Here is an 8878-nt window from a genome sequence, read left to right on the forward strand (position 1 = left end):
TCTGATCTTCCCTCTAGCAGAACATGTGAAGGGTCAGTGAAAGCCTTGAAACAGGTAAAATTAAACCTGTCCTACTTTTGGAAGGTTGCAAAATTGCACACGTTGTAAGGAACAGTGATACTAATTTACTGTAAAATCTTCTGTGTATGTTAATGAGCTAGGTCTTGCCAGTGCTAAAAATAAATCTCAGTGTAGAAAAGGCTGCAGAATGAGCAGAATTGCTCATTACCAAGAAAAAAGTTAATCTGTTGTCAAAAACACTTGGTCATGTTAGATCTCCAGCTGTTTCTTTTGGGTAACACCAGACCAACTTATCCCTGCTCCTGAAGGTAGTGGGTGTACAGTTTTAATGTCTTCTACAGTGAGGGTGGTTTTGCAAGACTTCTCAAAACAGGTAAGAAGATGCATCAACTCAAGGTAACTCAGCCTAATTATTTGGATTGAAATTTTCCATGTCAAAGTTCAGCCAGAAAGTTTCATTACAGGAAATGTTAGGTAAGGGATGAAGTTCCCAGCCCTGATAGTATTCATCACCTTGGGATGGATCAGCACCTTAACCAGATCATATACTCTTCTGTTTTTGAAAAGATAGCAGTGAATTTTGGAAAGAGAAAGGCTTATAAAGTGATTATTGGAGTCAATTTTGCAGCCATTCACACAATACTCAAAGGTGACCATGTCTTTTCTGTTTTATTTTCTTAGCAAACCCTTTGGAAGCGGTTCTATTCTGTGTGTATTTCAGCTGTATTTCAGTGTATTCAGTGGGGTTTTATTTGTACGTGACCTTTCTCAGTGGTGTCCAGCTTGCACAGAGGAAAGCAAAGCTGCAGGCTTGGTTTTTGCTTGCCTGTTGCTAAAGCCCAGGTCTCACATGTCTGCGTTGGCCAGCAGTCACTTTGTGACAGATCACCAGGCTAGGCTTTGCTCCTTTCATCCAGCTGTCACTGCTGCTCTCTAAGGCACCACCACCTAGGCTGTATGTCAGAAAAAGGCAAAATTTGCTGGTCTGCCTCAAGGAAGCAGCTACAGGAAGAAAGCAGAGGCACTCCTTACTCTAGGTCCCACAGAGGTGGCCACTGGTGGCACTGGGGACAGCTGCTGGAGCTGGTGATGTGTGCTGTGTGTTCCCAGCTGTCCCAGAGGGTGTTGCTTTGATGCAAGGATCTGAGGTGATCACACATGTCTTGGTGGGTTAGAGAAAGAAAATTTATGGTTTGTTTATGTTTTATTTATGTGTCAGTAGCACCAGGATATCTGACAAGGATGGGTGAGAAGCCCCTGGTGCTGCAAGACACCCCCAGATTCAGGGGATTGGGAGTGAATGTGTGAATTCAGCAGGGACAGAATCACAAAACTGTCTAAGCTGGAAGGGGCCCACAAGGATCATCAAATCCAGCTCTTCAATGCATCAAAACCAATACAGTGGTTTTGATGAACGGATACAGAGTTCAGCAGAAAAAATATCACTCCCCCTTTTCCAAGGAGAGTGACTTGTAGGCATTGAGTCAGGGCTGCCTTAAAAGACAGCAAACTGCCTGCTTTATAGGTTGGGACAGATGTTTTGCCATGTGAAGAGCACTTTGTGTAAAATGCAAAGTGTGTGTTTCTTTGTTGTTGTGCAGTGGATGTTCCCTGTGCTGGTGTGTCACCATGGTGCTCAACTGGGGAAGCTGAACATCAAAAGCTTTAGGGAGCTGTATGGCTCAATTGTTTCTGCTTTCATCATCCATTAAAAAAATCTAAATGGAAGATGAGAACCTGCCTGCCTTAGGTTCATATGGAAGCAATTGCAGGACCAAGCAGCAGAAGGGCACTTTCTCAAAGATGAGTAGATGGTTGGGCCTCTACAGGAAATCTGCAGCAAACAGATAATTCAAAAATAACTTTTTGAGACTATGGGATGTAAATGAAAAGAAATAGCTAATCAAAAGGAGAAAACACTGAAATGAAACATCTGATGTCAGAAGCTCTTGGCTTTCATTCTGATCTTGTTTTTTTCTGTATACAGCTTTTAGAGTGCCCTTAAGTCTTCTCAAAAGGTTAGTACTCTTCCAGTGGCATTAGAGAGGCTGAGATGATATTTGCAATGAGGGTAAGTGACTCTCTTGAGGTTTTGGCACCCACAGCTCCATATTAACTGGAAATGCAGGCATTTAGTAAATCTGAAAATAAGTGCCTCTTGGCCCTGTGCACTTCAGAGAAGTCAACTGGAGTTTTGTGAGAGAGACCAGAGCAGGAACACAGTATATTTCACATAAGGGATGCATTTTTAGAAAAATTAGGCCCCCCCAGAATGAATGCCAGCTCATAAGGTAGTGGCCTCCGTTCTTTTTGTCCAGACTATCTCATCAATGGAAGTCTGGGAAGCCCTGCTGTTAGTTCCATTGATGGGAACAGCGAGATTTCCCTTTCTGGTATTAGTTTTGGCTGACCAGAGGTGTAATTCTTACAAATTTCTGTTATTCAAAATTTCCTTGGGTTTCCAGGGTAAGAGAGCTCCATTTGAGGTCCAGAGCGGATTAAACAGTGAGTGCTAATCCAGACCTGGTTTTTGAGATGCTGCACTGGTAGGGAGATGGCTTCAACCAGGATAAGGTGGAAGGAGGGACCTGAGAATCAAAAACCAGCACAGGAGACAGAAGGATAATACCAATGAGGCATATCCCATATACACAGCTCTGTCTCAGTTGTACATAAATGTTCCCTGCCTCCCCAGCAGTCACTAACCCACTGGTTTTCTTCCAGAAAGTAAATCCTTGACAGACTTGAAATGATGAGTAATGACTCCACTTCTTCCATTCCAGCTGCCACACAGGCAGTACGTTGGTTGCTCATTGACCCAGCAAAACTGAATTTGAATGTCTTCCCCTTCTCCTGTTGTCCCATGTCTACCCTATCACTTACCAGCTGCTTGCTGTCACGGCACAGTGGGACCACCTTCTCTCAGCAGGCACTGTAATTGTTTTTTACAAGAAAGAAAACGCTGGTAGGCAGTGGTACACATCTAGGGAAAATGTCAGCACTTAAACCTGAGCCTTGCTTTTCCCTCTGAGCTGTCAGAGCTGGATCCTCTGCCCTTCCTTACAAGTGGGTTTGAGGAGGTGGTTGTTTTGGCTGGAATTGGAAAGGCACAGGTGGTACCACCAGCTGTAAATTGGAGGAGGCACTTCCTGATTATGACCACTGCCTACACACAGATCACTGCCAAGAGAGGAGCTGGAAGGCACAGAAGCCTTCTCCTTACTTGGAAAAGGAGGGTAGTCATCACTCCCCTCTCCTGCAGGCTTTCACCTGTACACTTTGGGCTTCTTTGTCAGTGCTTGGCTTCCTAAAATGCTGTGGTAGGAACAACCCTCAGCCACCAGTGGGAGATGGATAAACCGAGGCACAGAGTATTTAAATTCATGCATCTAACATTTAGGTACTCGGGTCTGTATATACCAATGCACGGCATGTTTGAAAGCCACTTACTTTTTAAAGAGGCTTCAGCATGGATTCAGATGTCTACTTAGCCATGGCAAAGTAAGTGGTGAAAGACTTCCTGACCTCTGCAACATCAAGATTTTGCCCTCTGGCTCTGAATGTCAGTGGTGAAAGGCTTGTACTGAGCTGCAGAGCAAGCACGCACCAGGCTCACCTGTGAGGTGTTTGGAATGTTGCTCTGGGAGTGGGGGGAGGAATTTCAGAGGGCACCAACAGCTCCCTGGTCTCAGCTGCAAGAACACATCCCCATTTGCACTTATGTATTTTTATTTCCAGGTTACAATTTTTTAATTATTGCCTGGTGCTCATGTCTCCACCGTCACATCATGGAGACCTCTGCTAGCTGGCCTTGACTTGCCTTGTCTCCAGGAAAACTGGGCTGCCTTGTCACCCATGTGCAGAAAGCCCTTCCCCTGAGCTGATGCCTTGGTCTCTTGCACCCTCAGTCTTGGTTTCCATTTCTTGTCCTAAACGTGGATCCACAGCATGGATGGATCCACAGCAAGGGAGGGAGAGGCACCGGAGGGTTCACCCACCGCCGCACGCTCCACGCCCACGAGCAGCAGGAGAGAGAGAGCCAGATTAAAAGATTAAAGTCCCAAACTGCAAAGCCCCTTGGGCTCCTGATGAGATCTGAGTGCCTTCTGCGAGGCCAAACTCCCACTCCGGGGGTGCAGAGCTGTGTGTGCTGTCGCTCACCAGCTGCTGGCTCCCAGCATCCCCTCGCTGGATTTACAGACCAAGAATTAAATAACAAACCCATTTTGCCCTGAAGGAGGGTCCTGAGTGATGCCTGGGCAATACCCAGGGGCTCAGGGGGTGGCTTTATGCTCCCCTCGTTACACACCTGAGTTTTGGGGTTGGTAGCTTTCACTGGCACCTTGCTTGCTTGTGTTGTGGTGGCTGGATTGCTTTACTTGGGATGTGGGATGGGGCTGAAGAGGGAGGGGTGACAGTCAGCAGCATTGGTAACCACCCAGAGAGGGTCCTGAGTCCTTTGGTGCGAGCTGGTCACCTCTTAGAGGTCTCTTACAAGCCTCACCCTAGCAAAACTGCCACTAGGTGTGTGCTCACAGACAGTGTATTTCCCCCCCCCCCCCATTATTTTTTTTTCCCCGCTCTCACTTGATCTCTATTAGGACTGGGCAAATAATTGCCTTTTTGGATTTATGGCTGAAAGGTACAGAAGTCAAACTGCCACAAGCACTATTACTGTGTTTCTGTCTGTAATTTTTGTTTGACTAAAGCAGCGAGTCCGAGCCAAAATTATTCCAGCATCACCACAACACTTAGCATGCTGAGCTCTCAAAAGCAATTTTTTCCCAGTTTTTCTTTTTTAATATTGTTTTTATATTTTCAAGTGCTTTTTTATTAGAAATGGGTCATTTCAAAATAAAAAGTTCAGCCCTGCTATTTTGAAAGTGTTGAAATAGTACATTTTAGCTTCTCAGGAGTTGTTCCTCCTTCTCCTCCCCGTGCTTTTCAGACGAAGCTCTTTGTCAGACACAGGCTGAAGCTGTGAAGATGTTCAGTTCTGGAGCTCCCTGTTTCAGCACATTTCCCAGCTCTGCTTCAGGTGACACTGAAGTACAGTGTGTGCCAGCACCTTCTGGCCCTTGGGGCTGCGTGGTGGCCACACAGCAGTGCCACAGTGGCCATGAGCTGCCCCTTGTGCAGCCCTGCCCTGTCTCCAGCTGAGGAAGCATTGGGATCTGTGCCTCCAGGGAGAATGGCAGCAGGACCTGTGTTTCCCGAGCTGCTGAAACCAAAATATCACACAGGCACAACCCTAAAATGGAGTAATTTCCAGGCTTCTGCCTGTTTTGGGGAAGACTAAAGGCTAGGTTTTATCAAAGTCTTTTTGCATTAACTGTATGCTCATAGGTCTTTGTGATGCATCTGTATCTTCCAACTGATTATAATTAGTGCACTGTTTTATTTACATAGGATTAATGTAATTCAAATGACTAGATGAAGTTCTTTGATCTCCAGGGTACAAGAGGTGAGATTATGATGATTTACGATTTTAAACAGTTGCTTCTGGCCATAAAATCTATTCATTTTAAAATCAATAGAAAGATATCACTTGCCATGTTGATGAGATAACTTCCTCTGCCACTCAGCCCTGACCCTACTCTCCTAGCTTGCACCATCCTATCAAGTTTGGATACCTTTTTTTCCTGGACTCTCTTCTCCACCTGATCCTGCACAGCCCTTCTGCGTGTCTGGGGTACTCTCCTTTTAATTTGAAGCCACTTTCAGATTTATATTCTCCAAGCATGCAAACTCTTCTTCAAAGCTCTTTCCCAACCATGCATTCAGTCAGATGGTGTAGCTGCCAAAAATATATGCATCTCCATATTTGTTCTTTGTTGCATTGGATGAATTTATAGGTGCAGTGTATGAGAGACTGTAAACTTTCTGATCTCTAACAAGGGCTGTTGTCTGTTCAGCAAGTCCTGCCATTGCACAATGGCATGAATATTTATGATGCTAAATAATAATGCTTGCCTCTGACCCTCTTCATCAGCAGATCTAGCATTGCTTCACTGAGGAAGCAGTCGAATCATTATCCTAATATCCAGATGGGGAAACTGAGGTGCTGCAAGGTGAAATAACTTGTCCAATGTCAGCAAAGGAGAGCTAGAAAGGGAATGCAGCTGTCTCTGTCCCCAGCTACACACTACAGCCACTAGACCCTGCAGCCTTCTCAATGACAGCTCATGAAATTTCTCTTTTATGCAATGCATTCTTCTCTATTAACAGCAAGCAATTCCAGTGTTTTCTTCCCAGGTATTAATAGCCTCCCTGAGAAATATGCTTCAACATGCATTTTCAGCAGTATTTGTGTGTGTTGTGCCCCAGCCAGCAGCTGTGACCTGCTGGGAGGAGAACAAACTGGGGCAGGGTTGCACCCACACCCCTGCACTGTGCTCCTGTGCTCCAGCACCCCTCCTCTCCTCCAGTGGCAGTCGGGGAGGTTGGGACCGACCACGGAGATGTTCTGCAATACCAGCTGCTGTGTTGGCAGCCTTGGAGTTGCCTCTGGGTCTGACTTACTGTCTTGTCTCCTTGAATATAATTGCTCACTGCTGATGGGTTTTTTTTCCTTTCCCTTTGATTCTGTAGCGCTCGTACCCTACTCAGATTCCTCATCAATCTCGCAATCTGGGGAATCTGAGGAAACAGAGAACTGATCATCTGCAGACTTCTTCTGTACATTATCAAAGTGTCCCTGTGCCATGTGTGATTGCAATCTCTTTTTCCTTTAATCAGACAGAACATCAGTGTGTCAGACTGCACCAGCCAGGTCTGTGTGCTGGGCGGGGAAGGACGGAGCCGCTTCTGTGGAGCTGCTCCCGGCTCCCTGGAGGTGATGGCACATCTCTGGCTTCCCCCTCCCTAACCCTCCACCTCCCCACCCTGCTCAGCTCAGCCTTGCAAATGCTCCATGGCAGGGCATGTTCCATGTTCCATGCCCGCTGGGGCTGGCTGCCTGAGCAGCACTGGCTGCAGGGAGTCCTGGAGGAGCGGCAGAACGCGTCTGCCTGGCAGCCTGCGTGTGCCGCGGGTGAGCCCATTCCTCGCTCTTTGGAGGTCCCCAGGGACCAAATCACTCCATGGAATTGGCCAGAATTGTAATGATTCCCACTCAGGTACCTTAGCACGGCGGTAGAAAAAGCATGGGTAGAAGGTTGGGTGGGTTTATGTGGGTGCAAGGGTGCTCTTTATACATTACACTGGAATGGTTCATCACAAGCTTTCCAGCATTCTGTAGGGCCTCTGTCATGAAGATCAGACTAGGCAGTCCACACTAGGTAAGGGCATTCAATTTTGGCATTTATTCCCTAGCTTGTAAGCATTTTTGGAAGGAAAGGAGATCTGAAATAGAAGTGAAGTTCTGCCACCTTCATCTTTTTTTAGTGTTTTATTCACTTAGTGTTACAAGTTTTTGCTTTTACCTACCTGTACTCTTAGTACGTTACAACCATTTCAATACTGAATGGAACAGCTATAAAATTAACACAACTCTATCCATCCCTCCCTTCCCATTTGTGCAGGGCAACATCTGAAGGACACTTTTACCTCCAGATGTCAGGACATGTGGGAGAGGGAGCAGACTCAGAGCTTGTGTGTCCTCTGTGGGATGTAAGCAGAAACAGTACCTAGACAGGAAAGTGTTTGAATGTTAATGATAGGACAGTGCTAAAAAACAGTTTCGAAACGCTTCCCTGCTTTTTTTTTCTGGGGAAATCTCAATTTGTTGGCCGCCACTGGCTTTTTGCCCAGCATTCTCAGATCTGCTGGTGAAGGGAGACAGCAGAGCACGTTTGTCCTATTCCTCTTCCCCAGAGTGAGATGCCAGACTGGAGCAGATATGCTGCTGTTCCTAAGGACACGCTTCAGTGGAGACTACAGTCTGTTCAACCCTTTCCTACACCTGCCTTGATATATTCAGTAGCCCAGGGCAGGGCTGAGTTACACCTCACTCACTAGCAGCCCCTGGAAGCAGAGTTAAGTGCTGTGAGAATCTCCACAAATCCATTGGGATGCTCCAGGAGCAGTGGTGTTAGTCTCCCTGTCCCTAGGATACACGCTCACAGCCCCAGGCATGGATTGTCCCTGCATCACAGCACTGCCCTGGGTGGACTTCAGTAATGTCCAGGAGCTTCTTGTGGGAGAAGGGATTAGTGTTGAGCACCCCTGGTTAAAATTTGGCTTTTCACCTTGATGTGCATTGTTCCTGCTCCTTTTCCACAGGAGTGGCTGAATTTCTGTAGCATGGTCTATAAAGCATTTAGGACGGAAAGTCTATAGAAGTGTGATACTAATAATATTTTACAGCTTTAATTACCATGACTGTAGTGCCTAGAGGCGTATGCAAAAACATTTTGAGTGGGTGGAGGGGAGGCAGTGCTGTGAACATTTTTGTGGTTTTGCTGGGCAATGCGCAATGGAGTTTTCTCATGGGAACCACAGCATGCCAGGGAGAAGAGCTGCCTCTGCCTCCTCATCTGCCCTGCTGGGATACTGGGATCTTTGCGATCACACCCCAAAGACGAGGAGGCAGCCCCACTCACTCCAGTTCTGGGGACAAGCTGTGCTGATGGACGCTGCTCTGCAGAGGGGCTCTGGGGCAGGTGCTGCCCGCTCCTCCAGGCTATTTTCCCCCAGGCATCGTCCCTTTCGCGCAGCCAGCTTCACCCGCGGGGTGATTTCGGATTGGGCAAGCGCTGATTTGGGGCCGGGCCCTGCCAGCAGGCTGGGGAGCGGCGCAGACAGAGCTCCAGCCAGCCGCCCACCCGAGCAGCCGTGCCTGCGTGGGCACGCCGGGGACACACAGAGGGCTCCTGTGTGACACCCACCCGCGCCCTGCCCCGCTGCCAGCGCGCCC

Source organism: Melozone crissalis, unplaced genomic scaffold, assembly GCF_028551555.1.
Source record: "Melozone crissalis strain CALT ecotype California unplaced genomic scaffold, PUWL_Pcris_2 ptg000023l_1, whole genome shotgun sequence".
Classification (NCBI taxonomy): domain Eukaryota; kingdom Metazoa; phylum Chordata; class Aves; order Passeriformes; family Passerellidae; genus Melozone; species Melozone crissalis.